The sequence below is a fragment of the Petromyzon marinus genome, chromosome 20, assembly GCF_048934315.1.
Source record: "Petromyzon marinus isolate PM22_M1 ecotype Great Lakes invasive population chromosome 20, UKy_Petmar_22M1.pri1.0, whole genome shotgun sequence".
Classification (NCBI taxonomy): Eukaryota; Metazoa; Chordata; class Hyperoartia; order Petromyzontiformes; family Petromyzontidae; genus Petromyzon; species Petromyzon marinus.
The window spans coordinates 12499270-12519567 of record NC_133686.1 but is presented as its reverse complement, the minus strand read 5'-3'; the positions used below and the strand labels follow the sequence as shown (position 1 = coordinate 12519567).

The following is a 20298-nucleotide window of genomic DNA, read 5'->3' as shown; positions in this document are numbered from 1 at the left end:
TGCAAGTCAAACAACAACAACCACAAGAAAACTTACTACAACAAAACACACAAGTGGCTGGGAATCTACGTTAGGGAGCCAGGTCCGATAGCCACCGAGTCGCCGCTCTCCACACACTCACAGCATTCTTATGGCTGGGCCCAGGATGTCTATTGAAGAGCTACTGCTGGCTTAGTACCGAGTGGTACTACGCTATGTCATCTCGCGGGGATGCTGGTCTGGGTCGACCCTGAGTAGGATATGAATGCGCGCCCTTACCATCGAGGCCCACTGCCCTCGCACACGAGAATCCCCATTTATTGAGAAAATATCGGCATTCATGACGCCCAAGCCGCATCGTAGGTTATCACCGTTCATCATTATACGTGTGCACCCATATATACATATATATCTAGGCTCTTGTGCAAGTAAAACTGGCACTATTTGGACACAATGTGTAGTAGGATGGACAACAATAGGAAAGTTAAAAGTTTGTTGTTGCTCAGAAAAAATGGAAGGAACTGGAAAGAGAGGAAGCCCTGACAGAGGATGGCTTGACGACAACGACATCACAAGAGATTGGTGCCAGAGAGGCGTGGCACTAACTTGAGCATATTGGCACGAGACGGAGGAAAGTGGAAACAAATGACGGAATGTGCGGTGGACAACCTACGGGCTAGCTGCACGATGCAGGTCAACTGCAGCCACATATACGGAGGGCAACCTGCAATATAGTCACCAGATTCACCGATCGTCGCCGCCGGCTGGGGCGTGGGCTCTGCGTGCACAGCCACCCCCCCGGCCGGAGGCCACCGCCCCAGCGTGACGACCACGGAGAGCCGCGACACTGCCGGCGACTGCTGCCGTCGCTGCTACCCAGGGCGCCCCGTGAACGTCGAACACTCCGTCTCGCTCGTCCGACACAAGCCAGCAGCGCGAACTAAACCTCGCCATCACCACCCAGCCATCCACCTGCTCCTCCACCACCAACGACGACTAACTTACCACTCATCACGACCACCAGTTTCACATCATCATCATCGCCCCCACTATCATACAACCCATTACTACCACGAGTTCCACACAACCACCACCACCACCACTATCATACGACCCATCACTACCGCTGGTATCCCACCATCATCACCACTATCACCAGCACTACACCACCACCACACCACCACCTCCTGCCGCTCCCACTACAACCACCTCACCAACGGCCGAACGCACCGCGTGGCCGCGGCGAGCCACCGTGCGGGTTGTGTTCGTCTCGCTGCCGCGAAGCCGAGGGTGGACGGTGCTGGGGGGTGCTGGGGGGATTTTTGCATGCGCCGCGCGTGCGCTGCGCGCGCATCCCATTTGCATGCCTAATGCGGCGCGCGCACGCTCCATTTGCATGCTAATTGGGGTGGCGCGCGGGGGGGGCACCCCCCACCCTCCCACCGCCACGATCGCACCGCCTCGGCTTGACGAGGGCTGTGGGTGGCGGTCAAACTCACGGGATCGAGTCGCTGCGCACACCAACAGCAACACGCGCACTCTCACGCTCCGGCCTCTCCCGTGCTGCGTGCGGTGCGTGCGTGCACGCGTGCGTGTGTGGTGAGAAAATAACAACTCCAAAACGGAACGGTGCTTTTCACATCTTTTGCATGCATACAGATGGTTTATGAAAAATGTAAGGGGAGAGCGTGCGTTTTGTTGCGTGCGTTTAATCTACAGTTCAAATGCGCCCTCCGCCCCCCATGCTTGTGTGAGCAGAGTGTAGTAGCCGAAAACAACGATCTCCCGTGTAGCCTTAACAGACTGCTGGGGCAAGTGCTGTTAGCGAGCACCTATGAAGGCCTGCACTATGGCACACGAGGGGGTGGGTGGCCAACACCACGCGCGGCCGCCTTTGTCTCCCCAGTGGCGATGTTTACACACCGCACCGGGTACTCATTTGAGGCTGAGTCGACCTAGGGGAGGCGCAGGACCGGTTCAGATAATCGACACCGGTGTTGGCTGTAGCGCAGCGCACCAACCACGACAACCACGACTCAACACACGCACGCACATTTGAGCAGGAATGAAAAAAAACTTTAAATTCTTTACCCAGGAAATCCTCCAACGCATCTTCAATATGGTACTTTAAACATATATAGTTTGGGATTTGAGGCCACCTCCTTTTGGAGTATTGCAGATTTTTCTCACTGGAGGGAGTTATAATAATAATAACAACACTAATGCCACTGTCAGTCAGATTCCAGCCGACGCATTTTCATGCGGAACAGATTCCCGGACGACGGGGCACCTGCCAGGCTACCCCGTGTGAGTGCCACCAAACGGCACCTTGTGTAACGCGACAAGTTGTGTTTCTCAACAAAAAAATTCATCAAATCGCCAGCGCGAACAGCTTTTAAGGGAGCAGCCATTTCAAATGTCCCACGCAAAGTGAGCTGCAACAAAAGCGGGAAATTACCTGGCGGTTAAGAAACACGTGATCTCACGCTGTGCTTGCAAATTACAGCGTGTGCGTGCAGTTTGCACTCTTAGAATATATAAATATACATAGGATACTTTCACAGATGGTGCATTTTTAGTGCTGTGGATTTCCACACGCTTCATATAGCAAACTAAGAAACATTTAGACAAATTATTTGGTGATGCTGCGTTGGTGGTAGCGGTGGGGGTTCACAAGCACAATTAACAACAAAAAAAACCTCTCAACAAATTCATCAATAAGAGTGGACTTGAAAATTAAAAAAAAATTGTACAAAGCGACGTTATAGGCCATGGCGCTTCTTGGTGGATGTGCTGTGAAGAGTGATGGCCATTGCCGGAAACGTCTTCTACTCTATACTTATTTATTTAAAGGCTACAGCTGCTACTGACGAATGTGGTCAGTTTGTTGTTGTTGTTGAAGAAGCGAAATATCCACTGCCTCCAGTCGCCAAACGTGAGGGGCGCCACAGTGGCTAGGAGTTGTTAACTACCTCGCCTGGTACACAGGAGGTCGTGGGTTCGATCCCGACCCTGACAACGCCTGCTGCATATTTGGAGTTTGCGTGTCTCTCTCCCTATGGTCGCGTGGATTTTCCTCCTGGTCCTCTGGTTTTTCCCTCCACATTTAGAATCAGTGTGCCTTTAGAGTTATTTGGCTGCTATAAATTTCCACGTGATGAGCCACTTCGTTGAGCTACCATTTGTGGCCATGTCGCTTCTGAAAAAGAGCTACGTAGCTCAGTGGGCGTTACCTGGTAAAATAAAATCGTAAACTAGTAATAGTATGTGGAATGTATTGACCATGTTAGGTGCATAATCGACTTCTTTCTAGCCTACTGGAACATTCCATTTATATCTACGACAATATTATATACAATCTTAAATAAAGGGCATGTGCTATTTGGCAAGTGATCACTTGATACACGATGGATAGTTTTAAATCTTAAATGAATTGATAATATGTCTGTTCGTGTGAAAGTTTTTTTCATCATCTTTAATTGCACTTGCTGAAGTCAAAACACAAGAGCTGGAACGCGATGACAAATTATTTGCTTCCGAGATATAATCAAGGCCCAAACGAGCACCACAGGCTTACTAACCGAAATGTCAATTTGCATTAAAAGGCAACGATGCCGCAGGTGCCTCTGCAGGCAGTTTAAGCGTGGCCATTCATCCCCAACCGGCCGAGCAAATCACTGAAGCAGATGACATTCGCATGCATCATGGGGGGAAAAAAAACCCACAGGAAACGTAAACCCGAGGTGCGTTGCGATATCTTGCCCCCGGCGAGTGCTCCTTTGAAGGTGGGCCGGGACATGGGAGCGAGCGGAGGGACGAGTTGAGCGGAGACGCCCCCCGGGGCTGCTGTTTGCACGGAACCCTATATCGCTCGCAAAGAGTGGCATTTCCGGACGGTGCCCAAGCATGACGAGGGAAAACACACACATGCGCGCGCACACGCATGCACACGTGCACGCACGTGGGAGCGTGCGCGTGCCCCCACTCCGTGCCGCGCGGCCAAAATGCCAGCCACTCACCCCTTGTTATCCCCCCCCACATCCCGCCGATGTTTCGCAGAGTACGTGACTCAAAAATATACACTGGTGCACTTCCTTTCGCCTAAATGTCACAAACCGTGTCATTCCTGTCTTCCGTGACGTCCGTGCGGAATATAACGCAGGCGCTGATGTCGGACGCCACGCGGTGCACTAAAAGGGAAGAGCAGGCTACGCAATCGCCCTGGAATGTCCACCGCTGGCTCAGGGGTTGCTTGTAGCGATGAGCACTGCCCAGCGTGAATCTAACCATTGAGACCTGATCCACTGCACTTCTGTGTTCCCACGTACAGCGAGGGAAAAAAGTATTTGATCCCCTGCTGATTTTGTACGTTTGCCCGCTGACAAAGAAATGATCAGTCTATAATTTTAATGGTAGGTTTATTTGAACAGTGAGAGACAGAATAACAACAACAAAATCCAGAAAAACGCATGTCAAAAATGTTATAAATTGATTTGCATTTTAATGAGGGAAATAAGTATTTGACCCCCACTCAATCAGAAAGATTTCTGGCTCCCAGGTGTCTTTTATACAGGTAACGAGCTGAGAATAGGAGCACACTCTCAAAGGGAGTGCTCCTAATCTCAGCTTGTTACCTGTATAAAAGACACCTGTCCACAGAAGCAATCAATCAAACAGAAGCCAAACTCTCCACCATGACCAAGACCAAAGAGCTCTCCAAGGATGTCAGGGACAAGATTGTAAACCTACACAAGGCTGGAATGGGCTACAAGACCATTGCCAAGCAGCTTGGTGAGAAGGTGACAACAGTTGGTGCGATTATTCGCAAATGGAAGAAACACAAAAGAACTGTCAATCTACCTCGGCCTGGGGCTCCATGCAAGATCTCACCTCGTGGAGTTGCAATGATCATGAGAACGGTGAGGAATCAGCCCAGAACTACACGGGAGGATCTTGTCAATGATCTCAAGGCAGCTGGGACCATAGTCACCAAGAAAACAATTGGTAATGCACTACGCCGTGAAGGACTGAAATCTTGCAGCGCCCGCAAGGTCCCCCTGCTCAAGAAAGCACATATACATGCCCGTCTGAAGTTTTCCAATGAACATCTGAATGATTCAGAGGACAACTGGGTGAAAGTGTTGTGGTCAGATGAGACCAAAATGGAGCTCTTTGGCATCAACTCAAATCGCCGTGTTTCGAGGAGGAGGAATGCTGCCTATGACCCCAAGAACACCATCCCCACCGTCAAACATGGAGGTGGAAACATTATGCTTTGGGGGTGTTCTTCTGCTAAGGGGACAGGACAACTTCACCGCATCAAAGGGACGATGGACGGGGCCATGTACCGTCAAATCTTGGGTGAGAACCTCCTTCCCTCAGCCAGGGCATTGAAAATGGGTAGTGGATGGGTATTCCAGCATGACAATGACCCAAACACACACGGCCAAGGCAACAAAGGAGTGGCTCCAGAAGAAGCACATTAAGGTCCTGGAGTGGCCTAGACAGTCTCCAGACCTTAATCTCATAGAAAATCTGTGGAGGGAGCTGAAGGTTCGAGTTGCCAAACGTCAGCCTCGAAACCTTAATGACTTGGAGAAGATCTGCAAAGAGGAGTGAGACAAAATCCCTCCAGAGATGTGTGCAAACCTGGTGGCCAACGACAAGAAATGTCTGACCTCTGTGATTGCCAACAAGGGTTTTGCAACCAAGTACTAAGTCATGTTTTGCAGAGGGGTCAACTACTTATTTCCCTCATTAAAATGCAAATCGATTTATAACATTTTTGACATGCGTTTTTCTGGAGTTTGTTGTTATTCTGTCTCTCACGTTCAAATAAACCTATCATTAAAATATAGACTGATCATCTCTTTGTGTGGGCAAACGTACAAAATCAGCAGGAGATCAAATACTTTTTTCCCCTCACTGTATATGCTCCCCCCTGCATTCGCCGACCCACAGGGGATCAGGGTGGTGAAGTATGGCTAAATAACCCCCACGCCCAGCACGGCTTGGGGAGGGCCCTCATCTAGCGGTGGATCAAAAACGGGATGCGCGTGTGCTTGCTGGATACGCACAATACATGTGCTTAGATGTGCAATCGTTGTGGAACCTGTAGAGCAAAAGTAAAAGTGGATGAGCAATTTCAAAAGAGGATGTCAACAATTGTCCCCATTACATCGAGAGATGAGTATGAGCAGCAGCATTGGCGGGGACTGACAAAGACCCCCCACCCCCGTATAGCCTGAACAGACTGTTGGGGAAAGTGCTGTTATCGAGCACCTATGAAGGCCGGAATGGCACACGAGGGGGTGGATGGGCAGCACCATGCCCGGCAGCCTTTGTCTCTCCAGTGGCGATGTTTACACACCGCACCAGGGACTCATTTAAGGCGGAGTCGACCTAGAGGAGGCCCAGGACCGATTCAGATCATCGTCACTGGTGTTGGCTGTGAGCGGGAAACGAACTCGGGTCGCTGGGTTCGTAGCGCAGCGTAGCGTTAACCGCTGCACCACCGCTTGCCAGGATCTCCTGGCGAGGACTGAACACGCGGAGACACAGACACTCATCCGTCGTTACGCCGGGGGTGGCGAGTGCTGCTGGGCTGACCACGCGACAGTGCAACGCGGCAAGCAACGCGGCAAACAAAGCAGTGCCCCTCAACCTCTCTCGCTCTCGAGCTCGCTCGATCTTCATGGCACACCGAACCGAAAACCCCAACTGGGAACAGACTGACGGACAAAGCTGTGAGTTGTTTTGTATCATAATAATAATGACATTGATATGTTTCACGTTACCCATCATCTCCGACAACAGGAAGGAATATCTATGGCTGATGGAATAATTTACAGATAAAAGGAGTTCCTTTGTAATGGAATTTAAGTGGGCACCGTATCTCACGATATTTCACTGCAGTAACAGTATTTACACACAAACATGGGGCTTTGTTCGATATATACACGCAGTAGCTTCGTGAAACTTGTTTGCAGCAGATACGATTTAAAGTATTGTTATTGTAAACGATAGAGAGATTTATCATTTAAGTTTTTTTTGTTTAAACCGGGGATGTAACGTAAAACAATGAGTGGAGAGGAATCACTAAATGACATCGCCGTGTCTATTTTGTGATATTTCACACAGACTGCACCATTTCCAACGCTCGTGCTGACGTTCCTCAACGTCATAACTGAGTCGGACGTATTATCCGAGATGTTGTTCATGAGGTTTCTCAAAGTAAAAGATAAACACACGAGCCTTTTGATTCGTGGTTTTGGCACCGCCTCAGTTTCGCCTCTTCATGGCATGCCGGCTGAACGCACGCATTTGTGGACAATGTAATACTGAGAATAACCGGTCTTACAAATGGAATGTTACAGATAAATATCAATCCTATTGTAGCGTACGATGGCAATATGTTTCAGGAGCTATAGGAGACTCTCGATTATCCGCGCTCATGAAGCGGTGGACAGCCGTGGATAATTCAAAATCACGGATGATCCAAATATATCAATTTTCCGCGGATCTCTATGCCAAAAACCACGAACATACGATCGAGCGATCGATGCGCGTGCTCCGTGATGACACTTTCCTGCTCCCGCGCAGAAGACTCGGCCCACTAAGTGGACAGCAGAGCCACACCAATCAACATCAATCAAACTCTGCCCACTGTTGTAAAGATATGCAACTCCTGTACTGTAGCGGCTGTCACGCGGATTTCGGATTAACCGCGGCACACATTTGTTCAGTTTAAGCGCGTGACTTCCAATATACATTGTTATTCATGGAAATGTTTAACTGTTTTTAAAATTATAAACTTGGGCCGAAAGGTAAATCCACGAGTTATCAATTTATGTCAAAATCTCAGGTGCGTGGTTAATCCGCAAATTGCCTAAACCGCACGCGGATAATCGAGAGTCTACTTTAAAGGCCAATGCAGCCTTTAGGAGAGTGCGTGTCGTTATGCTGTTCCGCCTCCTCCGTTCAAGAAGCTCAGACTGCAGTGGCTTACTGTACGGTGCATAGTTTGAGTTTCATGGGAACGATCGCACTGCTGTGGCTTGTCTTTATTGCACTGCGTGAAATGCGTTCTCTACAGTACCATACATATAATTAACCAAATCACGAACTAAATGTGCTGCTTATTTGAACAAGACAGTTTGCACAGTTACTTAAACACATCCTTAAACATACTCTTCACATCCTTAACATGAAGCCAAGTGAGGGCTAAATTACATATTTTTTGTATCAGGCTCATTTTTCTCTGCGTTGTAATTTTATTGTTCAGCTTGAGCATCACACGCGATGTCGTATACTTGTCGATTAACCATTGAAATTAAAAGAGCCGGAGGAGACTAAAGCTTTGTATTAATTTGTTGAAAACGCGAAATTCAGACTTCGGGTGCCACCTCTCGTGCGAGCTACTAATTATCCTTCCCCTTATCATGACTGCCGCTTGGAGACCTCGTTTCATGAGGTCCGAGTTTGGTTACATCTCCACATGATGTTTGCACAACATTTTGGGTAATTTGGAAACGGGGCGAGTTCCCACTGCGCTGATGAGACGTATTTAAGTGTGGCCAGGGGGGGCTGAATCCTTGAAATAACCGCGCACTTTCAATGCGATAATTCAATGGGCTGAGGGACAAAGGCGCGTAATTATCACCGGCACTTGCTTAGCGTTTCCCCTTCTCTTGCGCGCTCTCTCCCCGCACCTAAAAGCAATCCGGCATCGTCAACCATCGGCACGCGATCCCCCACTCTCGCCGATTCCTCATCGTGAGAACCCAAAAAAATCCCACCTCCTGCGCAAAAAAATGTTGGCGGCACCGCCACGTGGACCAGCCGGACGTGGCGCTGATGCGGCCCACCTCCAGCGGCGGCGGCGGTCACGTCACGTACCAACGTCCCTGCGAGTGTTCCGCCACGCCACGGCGTCACACTCGCAGAGTAAAAGTGCTGCGTTGCGGGTTAGCGGCCCTTTTTTTGTTTATCGAGATGCCCGTTAACCGGAGGTGCCGGCTTCTCAAGCCTGCTTAATGGTGCATTAAAAGTGGAACCCCACCGCCCCCCCCGTCCCCCCCCCCCCCCCCGGTAGCATTTGTAAAATATGCATAAGCAAAGTATTATCCCTATTCGGGGCAAAAAGCCGAGATTAAATGTGCTCAGCGTAAAAGCTGCTCGGCTTAAAATAGCTGAAATGCGTCTGAAAGAATCTATGTGATCTAAAAATGTCTTATTGCAATTACTGCACCGTATTATTACAGAATATTGTGTACTTATTCCAAAAAACCGCGTGCGTGCACTATTTTCACGATTTAAAATGTGTATAAAGTATAATGTGAGTATTATAATCAAATATTTATATAAACAGGGACGTGGATACAGGCCCCTGTTTTCCATGGCCCCTGTTTATATATTTAAATAAACAGGGGGGTCAGGCCGGTGGATAAAGCAGCGGTGCAGCGCTTAGTACAAGGTCAGAATGTAAGCACGCTCTGCGTGACAACTGTGTCTTTCATAACTAACTAATAACCAAACAGTAGTTCAGTAATAACCAGTCATCAACCATTGGAAATATCGTGTCGTCCACTCATCGTTTGTTCATCCACAACCGCACGGGCAAGTCACGTAGATTTGCGCGGACGCACGTTTTTTTTAACCGGGCGTCATTTTCATTTAAAAAAATGTGTCTCCGCGGCAAATGCGGGCACTTGACTGTGTAAACGCAACACAAGAAAAGGCGACAGGGATCTGGGGCTTTCCGTGGGGAGGGGGATAATGTCTGCGGGAGTAGGAGGGACAAGGCCGTGACATTTCACAGGTCAAGTCGAGCCATGGCGATGATAAAATGGTGGTGCTGAGTGTGCTGTATGTGTATGTATGTTGAACTTATTTCGCACCCTATGTAGCCCAACGTGCTAATCGGAGGTGCAGGGGAAGGACAACAAACTAAACACAAAAAGCAGTTGTGAACAAAAATATTTTAAATCTAGATTTTTTTTAATCTAAGTGCATAGCTCCAGTGACAATATAGCTCTTATTCAGAAGAGACCTGGCCACAAATGATAGCTCAGTGAAGTCGCTCATCGCGTGGAAAATTATAGCAGCCAAATACTCAATATGCACGTTGAAAAACCAAAGGACCCGGTGAAAAATCCACGCGACCACGGGGAGAGGATATCACGAAAACTCCAAATATACAGCAGGCGTCAGGGTTTGGATCAAACCGACGACCTCCTGTATACCAAGCGAGGTAATTAACATCTCGCCACTGTGGCAACCACATCTCCTGCCCAATCCAAGGACTATGATTGGAGATATCCTTTGTATGTTTGAGGAGGCTGCTTCATTTCAGCGTAAACACCTCTGCTTTCTGGACTGCAACGTTTCAAATCTGGGCTGCAACGTTGAGAATCTGGACTGCAACGTTTAGAATCTTGACTGCAACGTTTAGAATCTGGACTATATCGTTTGGAATCTTCCTCATTTGCATGCGTTTTTATGCAATCGTTTTGGGCTTCTCCCACACAAGAAGAAATTGGCTGAATGTCTCAAGTAGGGTCCACGTGGAAACAAAATACTTGAAGACTCAGTGATGCGTTCCTGGGTTATTTCATTTTCTCATCCAATAATTCAGGTTTGGTGAGTGAAGATGGATTTAAATGTGTGGAGTAAAATGATCAGGAACGTGTTTTTGAGACAGAACCTAATATATGACCAACTCAGCCGCATTTCAACAAGAGTCGACTTTTGCAGCATTCTAAATTGCGCTTGCTTTGCAATTGAACTGTACACGCACAGCCAGTAATGATCGTGAGTGTACATTTGCGCTGGAATAAAGTCTCGCGTGCTCCGGCACGAGCAGACAGTCACATCAGGCCCGTAGCCCCGAAGGAAAAATGGGGAGCACATAGCACCTCTCCAGATAGTAGAGACCCCCTCCTCCTCCCCACAGAATCGATTCCCTACTCCCTCGGCCAAATCAGCACACACTGCCACCGAACGTTACCACCGCCTTGTGTAGTAGGCCTGCCACCTTTCCCACTGCATGCCAGAATCAGACACATTTGTCAGTCGGCCTCGTCCTCATCATCAAAACTGTGCAGCTTCCTGCATTGACTGTCAACGCAATTCCGGTCGCAGATCTCAGAACAAATCAATTCCAGAATCCCGGACGTTAATTCCTAGACCGCTTCGGTCAAACTCGGACAGGCGTCAACGCGGGGGCCTTGTGTCACCGGCGCCACGTCCTCCTCGCCCGTCGCTGCTGGAGCCAAGCCGCCCTCTCCCCCGCCGTGGCACCGCGATGCGGGGTCCGCCGAGCGTGAGGCGGTCCCCGCATTGATCGCTGTGCTCGCGCGTAAGGAACGATGGGTTTTACATTGATAAACCTCTTATCTTAGTCTGCCTACGACTCATAGAGCAAACGAGCCAGACCGAACGTGACAGTGGAAACTGTAATGAGACAGAGGACAATGCAGACAAGTACAGGTGAGACTGAGGAGCGCAAATGAGGTGGAACAAGACAAAAAATTGATTTTTGAGTCGAATCGTGACCCTGAAGGGTGGGATTTCAATGATGAATCAGGGGGCGATGAATCACCCCGTGCCTGGCGCGTGAGATGCTGTGCCCGCGTTACGGGCCTGAACAACACATGGGGCTGCATGTAGAGAGCACCATGCCCAGCTTAAGTGGGCCATGGACACCCTGTCACGGAGCACGGGGAGAGTTTTTATCACTCGGCCTACACGATCTGACCTGTGGGAGTTCCACGGGTGCGACAAGCACCTGCGTCTGTGCCCAGCGACGTCACCCTATGCCCAGCGACGTCACCTGTGCCCTGCTCCAAATGCTCTATTTGTATCATTGAGATTACGTGGTTCGCAGATTACCTCCAATCTTCACCCTCAGCATTATGAATGATGGCGTGGGGAAATCCTGGTATCCACGCACCTTCTCAGCAACGATGCACATCATCTACGATGTGCGTTCAACCCCGATGAAACCCGAAGAGCTCAATGGAGTTCAAAAGAACTCGTGGACAAACACCACCTTGTTTTGAAAGACCCCAACACGAAAGAACCCTGGGTTTGATCTTCCACGAAGCTCATGGTCCACCCTAAATCGCATCCACTGCACAGACTACGGCAGATGCGGATACCCGATGCACGAATGGAAAATTAAAACCTCTCCAGTGTGCGACTGTGGTCATCCAGAACAGACCGTGCAACATGTAACGACGCAATGCCCCGATCCACAAACACGAAGGAGACATTGCGGCGATGATCACAACTCCGCTGCGCCTGACGCGGCTGTCTGTGCTTCACCACCTGGATGTGACATTGTAGTCGGTGCTCGACATCTACATCAGCAGCCATACGACAAGAAGATGATCTACGATGGTCACTATCTACATCACTGCCTATAAGCAGAGCTCACTCAGGGTGCCATGGTGGTGAGATGTTAACTACCTCACCTGGCATACAGTAGGTTGTGGGTACGATGCTGATCGTGATGCCTGTATATTTGGAGTTTGCATGCTCTCCCAGAGGTCGTGTGGGCTTCTTGTGTGGATTTTTCTCTGGGTCCTCCGGTTTTCCCTCCAAATTTAGAATCAACATCACGCATTTAGAGTATTTGACCGCAATTAATTTCCACATGATAAGCCACTTCGTTGAGCTATCATTTGTGGTCAGGTCGCTTCTGAAAAAGAGCTACATGGCTCAGTGCGCCTTACACGGTAAAATGAAAAAATAGTTTAGTTTTAGTTTCGGGAATTGTGCTGCGTGGGAGAGCTTCCACTGTTAACAGCGCCAAGAAAAAGAGGACCGCATTGAATTTTTATCAGCATTAATTGATCTTGACGAGAACAGACTTCACAAACAAATGCGCAATGGAGAAGAAAGGTTGTGCATCTGTGGCTTGCACACATCGAGATGTATTCAAACTGTGGATTAGTTTACTGGCACACGTGCATTCAATCATTGTAAACAACTGGTTAAATTATTCATACGATGCGGAAAGGCCAAGGTAAGGGGATTCAGCTGTGACCTCTGTCATAAAGTAGATGTAACGTTTGTGCATCTGATTCGTAAAGCGCAGCCTCTCCACCCGACCAACGTCGCTCACAGGTCGCTCCACCTCTCAGTAGCTTGTTTCGTTTTTGGGCAGAAGCACCGACATTGCCAGAACAACACCCGGGAAGATGATTAACACAATCGAGAGGCACTGGAATACGCTAAACAAAGACTCAATGGCGTTACAATGATAACATAATTATTGAAATATTTACGTGTATAGTGACAATTTACAAGCATATTTTTTGGTTCTTTCGGTAAAGTCACGTAGATAGAAAAATAATAATAAATGAAGTGAATAAAGAGAAAAATACTCAAAATAAAAACCACACTAATGTAGACTGTAGCCTGGTTCTTAATCGGAGTGAGTGTACTGGCAATCTATAATATGGACTGTAGCCTAGTTATTAAATTTGGTGAGTGGACTGGCAGTCTATAATGTAGACTGTAGCAATGGTTATTAAGCTGGGTGAGTGTACTGGCAGTCTATAATGTAGACTGTAGCCTGGTTCGTAGCCAGTAGGCTTACAAAGTACCATCGTCTTAGAGAAATCTCTTTCGTGTGAGCCAGCTGCATTAAAATAATGATCAGCCACGGCAGAAGTATTGGTCCTACCGTGTTTCAAATCTGCCTTATGCTCACGAACACGGTCCGAGACATGTCGCTTAGTTAAGTATCATCGTGTAAGACAATGATACTTTGCAAGCCTACTCACTATCAATGAAGATTCGTTCATGAAGCCATCCATATATACAAACACAGACACAATTTCAACCAAGAGGATGGCTATAAGCTCAGCAATCATTGGAAAGATGTCATCAACCACTTTGGGTCATGACTTGATTTGTGTTTTCTTGTCAACCTCCACCGTCAGCAGTGTGGGTGTGTGGAGTGAGGTGCAATGCTTTGATTGGTGTAGACCTACTGCCGGTGTCAGAGCCTTCCCCTACATTAACATTAGCTGCCCCGCCCATGCTGTTGAAACACTTAGGCTATGCCCATCTCTAAACCTTTGTAGTGTGGTGAAATGTGGCGCACACTGTTGGCCGAGGGCAATCGAGGACAAACATGTGTGCTTGTGCAACAAAACGTTGCACGGGCAAACTGCCACCTAATTTGGGAGAGAAGCAGGTGCAGACCGGGTCGGCCCGGGGTTGCACGCTGACACTGGAGGTGTTGCCAGGGAGACCTATGATAAGGAGTGATTGATGGCCTGACAGGCACCAGCCTGTCTGGCCCTAAAGAGACACAAGGGAGGAGCTGGACAATTGGGAGGGGGATATAAGGACGTGTGTAAGAGAGGAGCGGGAGTTCGTGTTGCGTGGAGCAAGAGAGAGAAGACGTCTCGCCGCTGCCGGGAACGGACCTCAACCCTCACGAGTCGCCGGGCGGGTGATGGTTAATCCCCCCGCCCGGGTCGGACGAGGGAGTGGGTCTGAGGGAACGTAGGCTGCGGGAGCGCTGCTGTATGCAATTCTCTATGTGAGCGCTGCTGTGTGCAAGCCTCTGCGTAAGCGCTGCTGTGCGAAAGCCTCTATGTGCGCGCTGCTGTGTGCAAGCCTCTGTCTGAGCACTGCTGTGTGCAAGCCTCTGTGTGAGCGCTGCAGTGTGCAAGCCTCTGTGTGAACGCTACCGTGTGCAAGCCTCTGTGTGTGCGCTGCCGTGTGCAAGCCTCTGTGTGAGCACTGCCGTGTGCGGAGCCTTGAGTACGGAGCTGCTGAGAGCAAGAGCTGCTGTGTGCAAAGCCTAGAGTGCGGAGCTGCCGAGAGCGAGGGCTGCTGTGTGCAGGTTAGCGAGGTGTAGAGTAGATAAGAGTGGGAATTGGTTAACAGAAGTGACCGTAGCGACAGTGTCTACAACTGGTGCAAGAATAGGCTAATAAAGTATAAGCAGGTGACCTGTTACAACGTGTCAGTCTGAGTGATTTTACAAGACACTACACGTTTATAAACAGTTTGCCTTTAGAGGCTAACCCCCCTTTTCCTGATGATGACCGCTTGTGTTGCGATAGAAACGTCGGGGTTTCTGTTTTTATTCTTATTTTATTTGTATCACTGAAAGAACCAGAATAAGTCTACATTATAGACTGCCAATACACTCACCAGCTTAAAAACCAGGCTACAGTCTACATTATAGACTGCCAGCACACTCACAAAGGTTAAGAACCAGGCTATCGTCTACATTATACAGGGTGTTTAAAAAGAGGGACCCAATTTCAAAGCAGTATATTTAACGATTGCAACATGTTACAATAACACAAAAAGTTACAAACCTTTTAATGAGTTATCAAGTTTTACTAACCATTTTATAAATGGTATATGTGCCCTCCACCTGCTGAACGGACAACATCGAGACGATAGTTGAATTCATCCCAAACGCCTCTCAAAGTGTCTTCTTCCACTGAAGTCACCGCTGCCGTGATTCTGTTTTTGAGGTCATCCAGATTAGTCGCTAATGGTGGCACAAAAAGACGATCTTTGACGTATCCCCATAAGAAAAAGTCGCAGGGTGTGATGTCTGGGGATCTTGGGGGCCAAGAGTGTAGCGCCAAGTCTTGGGGTCCCATGCGACCTATCTAACGTTGAAGCAGTGTGTCTTGCGAATGACTGAGGCTAGGGGCTGTTTGTGCGCTGGGAGAGGCATCTAGCGGTCATCATTTGAAACTCTATGCCCCGCCCTTTCAAGTGGTAAGAGGTTCATTCATGGGCGGTTCGTGGTTGCAGTGATATAGCAATTTCAAATCGGGTCCATCTTTTTAAAACACCCTGTAGACTGCCAGTACGCTCACCGAGGTTAAGAACCAGGCTACAGTTTACATTATAGATGGCCAGAACACTCACCAAGCCTAATAATCATTGCTACAGTATACGTTATAGACTGCCAGTACACTCACCAAACTTAATAACCAGGCTACAGTCCACAATATACATTGCCAGTACACTCACTCCGATTAAGAACCAGGCTACAGTCTACGTTTTTTTAAATATTCAATTTATTTATTATTTTTATATCTACGTGACTTTACCGAAAGAACAAAAGAATATGAATTCCTGCAGGCACGAAAGTTTTAATTTAAAATTGAATTTACAAGCAGGTGCGAGCCTGCTGCGACATAATACACCCTTTACATAGAGAACATGTATAAACTTTAACCTGGTGATCTCAGTGACCGAGTTCAAGCGGCGATCCATTGAGATCCCCTCAAGAGCCTCACGAGTTACAGCGAGTACAGCCGAGCGCGCCACCTTCCTCCTTCTCCGTTGCGCGGGCCTACCCGGCCCACAGGCCCACAGGCCCACACGGCCCAAAGGCCCACATGGCCGAAGGGTCCATGGGTCCACTCGGCCCACGGGCCAACCCGGCCCACAGGCCCATGGGCCCCCCCTGGCCGAATTGCCCACCCGGCGCATGGGCCCTGGTGCAGTTGAACCATCTGTGCACTGCTCGACAGCGCGTTGAGGGAGACAGAGAGGGAGGCTCAGAATGCAGCACGATTGAGCAGGCCTGGTAGACGCGAGGCAACGCGAGGCCTCCACTCAGGCTGTCTGTGTTCCAGCACCGAGGCATTGGGGTCCACACCTCCATACCGAGGGGCCGCAGGTAAAGCTGATAATGCCAGTTCATTATTCAAAGGTTTATTTTAATGCCATTAGGAAAATATCATTAGGCAGAAGAATTATGAGACCAATCTAAATTTGTAAAAAAAGAAATCCATTAATTAATGTGATGATAACTATATTTGTTATTTTTACCAACTTCAAATCGGTCTTTGTTTGATCAGTATAATCGTGCTATTTTAAACAAAGTCAAACACTACTTCCACATTACATTTTGAATTAAAGCTTTGGTGACTGCAGGGATTCATATTATTGGTTCTTTCGGTAAAGTCACGTAAAAGGGAAACAATAAAATAAAAAAATATATAAAACAATAACATTCTCACGACGTTTCGACTGCAACACAAGCAATCATCGTCAGGTGTGAACACCACAGCAAGAAAATTTGAAAAAAGTGGCGTTTTTTTCCTAACGTTAGCACCACGGAGAGCGATTTTTTGGCAATTGTTCAGATGGACGAGTCCATCTATGTTCGGAAAAGGGGAGGGGGGAGACGAAGAGAATGGATGCGGTCTGAAAGTTACCATAAGCGTGAACACAATCAATTAAGAACCGAAATGGTTTATCAAATCCTTCCAATGATTGCTAAGCTAGAATCCATCTTCTCTGTTGAAATTGTCTCTCTGTTTGTATATGTGGATAGCCTCATGAATGAATCTCTCATGGTAGCCAGATGGCTTGCAGAGAACCTCTGTCTTAGAGAAGTCAATGTCATGTGAACCCACTGAATTATAACAATGATCTGCCACGGCCGAGGTGTTGGTTCTACCGTGGCGTCTACAAACTGAGTTACCTCTTTGGTAGTAGTTACATTGGATAAACCAAACGACATGTATCGGACCGTATCCGTGAACACAAAGCAGACCTAAAACACGGTAGGACCAACACCTCGGCCGTGGCAGATCATTGTTATAATTCAGTGGGTTCACATGACATTGACTTCTCCAAGACAGAGGTTCTCTGCAAGCCATCTGGCTACCATGAGAGATTCGTTCATGAGGCAATCCACATATACAAACACAGAGACAATTTCAACAGAGAAGATGGATTCTGGCTTAGTAATCATTGGAAGGATTTGATAAACCATTTCTGGTCTTAATTGATTGTGTTCACGCTTACGGTGACTTTCAGACTGCATCCATTCTCTTCGTCTCCCCCCTCTTCTTTTCCGAACATAGATGGACTCGTCCATCTGAACAACTGCCAAAAAAATCGCTGTCCGTGGTGCTAAAGTTAGGAAAAAAACGCCACTTTTTTCAAATTTTCTTGCTGTGGTTTTCACACCTGATGCCGATTGCTAGTGTTGCAGTCGAAACGTCGTGATTATTTTATTGTTTTATATTTTTATTATTTTATTGTTTCCCTTCTACATGACTTTACCGAAAGAACCAATAATATACTTCTACATTGTCCGTATTAGTGTTAATAGCCGTAATGCCTTACAGGGAGTATATTAATACAAATCTGAACAACAAAAACTGGACTGCTTTGAGAGAGGTGTACGCACACAAATTTAAAACTTTCCACCATTACAACATTTTACGAAATAAAATGTATAGACGGCTAACACTGCAGGCAAATAGTCCTGATCCATTAAAGTTAATTACAGTTATCATGAGCATGCAATGTGCTGGGAAACAGTTTTACTCCACTCCAGCGAGGTGCTGCTGCGGTAGACTGCTCAGCTCGCAGTTCAAAGCGTTCAAGTTCAAATCCCAGTCTGCAGTCAACCTGATGCAACAGCAGCCCTCCAGGGTCAATAAAGTGCCAGTGCTCGTCTTACGGGGTGAGGTCCTTGTCAGGGAAATGTGGAATTTATACTGCGAGCTCAGGAATTCCACCCCCCCGATGTTGTACTCATTCTGACGTGCAAACAATGTTTTTTTTAATTCTTTTATGACTTGTATTATCTTAAAGATACGTTAGATAATCACCCTCAATCACAAAAAAAGCCTCATGTGCAATGTGGCTTGCAGATGCCAGTCCTCCTCATGCCGCCTCGAGACGGTCCAGTTGTTCAAATTCACCAGTCAACGTACGCATGCAATGTGCACTGCTTAATTTAAATCTGAGTGTGGATAATATTGGTAAATATGGAAAGCTAAACCGTGGAGGGCAGGTTCGAATTGGTTTCGGAGCTGCCGCTATATTTTATGGAAAATAAATCTGGCGCATGTTTACATTTCTGTAAAATGTTGCATTAAACGGTAATAGCTGACTCAAACTCATTAAAGTCGAGCAAGTTGCAGATGAAAATGGTAAATAATTCATCTTCGCGTTTTTGTGAAAGCCAAAACAGGAAAGATAAAATTCTAAAACGATTGTATATGCCTGGCAAAAAATGTTTTTTATCCCTTACCACTCTTTTCTTTAGTTGTCTTGCAGGGAAATTGCTTGTCTTCAGATAAATGAAAGCCAGGTGTCCTCTTACTATAATGAGTATTTACAAAAATCGATCAAAGGGCCCATATATAATAAATATGCATTCTGCACAACAAAAGAAAATATAAAATGTGCAGAAGAATACTGAAGGAGATCATACATTTTTTATACAAATGGCAAATTATTAAAATGAAAAATCCCAAACACCCGTGTCTGGAGAAACAATTTTCAATGAAAAATCCCAAACACCCGTGTCTGGAGAAACAATTTTCACGCAACAGTAGCGAGTGAAGCCGACCTCTGACCTGAAAGAAGCAAACCTCGGAGGGATTAATTTGTTCGGGACGGTGGTCGCTCTGCTTCATTCCCAGCATCCTCAAAAAACGAGGCGATTTGACCCCGACTAGGCCCACGCTGCCGTGAAACGTAGCACACTCTAACAACACGTAGGCTTTCACGACCAATATTATCCATAAGAGGTTTCTTTGGGTTCGATCGTGTAGATATAAATGTTGCTCTACCCACGCCACCACCCGACAGGGCCAATTAGTAAGGTTTGTCACGCAAACAAAACGTGCCATTGGTGACATTAACAATTCGAGTATGATGTTTCGATGGTAATTACAATCAGCCTCATCAGGTAACAACCAGAGTTATCTGTCGATGCTCTCATTTGGGCAATTTAAATAAGCAACGCAAATTACGACATTCAACACTTTGTTAAGTTTCAGAATGAAAACGAGTCACTTCAACGGCATACGAGGTAGATTTTATATATTTTTTGTTAAACCTCATTCAGGGTGTACAGGTTTTGCAGCTGTCGAGGCACTAAGGATGTTCTTATAAAGTTAGGAATATATACACGCACAAATATGTACGGGACGGGGAATAAAAACTAAATTCCTCAGAGTCTTTTCATCCTTCATCATTCACAATCACCGGCAAGTCGTCATTTGTCACCACAGGGACCGGCCTGCCGTCGTCACGGCAACAGGGGTCAGAGGGCGGAAAGTGACAAATAACACACTCGGGGATCTTATTTTCAGAATAAATCATCGCGCACAGCTGCGGCAATTATTTGTTGCCTGCCGGCTGATTGGGTTGGCACAGCATTGCCGAGCCTGGGGTGAGCATTTAAATCGCTTGAGCCTCGGCTATCTGACTATGGGTTATATACAGCCAGGCAACATTATGCCTTCTAGAGGATCGTTTGAGTTATTTGGGTCACACAGTGCAGTGAAG

At 47.4% G+C, this 20298-nt stretch overlaps 1 protein-coding gene and 1 long non-coding RNA gene across 5 annotated transcripts in view; one reads left to right on the top strand and one right to left on the bottom strand.

The window, feature by feature from the left end:
- The window catches only part of LOC116944086 (uncharacterized), a 50762-nt gene extending 42920 nt beyond the window's left edge, over positions 1 to 7842 (top strand). The window contains exon 7 of one of the 2 annotated variants that reach the window (XR_012942375.1): positions 6505 to 7842. This is a non-coding gene — a long non-coding RNA (uncharacterized LOC116944086). Of the gene's footprint in view, positions 1 to 485; positions 1816 to 6504 lie in introns of those variants that run through there. The other variant, XR_012942376.1, reaches the window with a different exon arrangement.
- LOC116944082 (zinc finger homeobox protein 3-like) overlaps positions 1 to 20298 on the bottom strand; it is a 462441-nt gene that overhangs the window by 251039 nt on the left and 191104 nt on the right. The gene's annotated exons all lie outside the window — the stretch shown is intronic.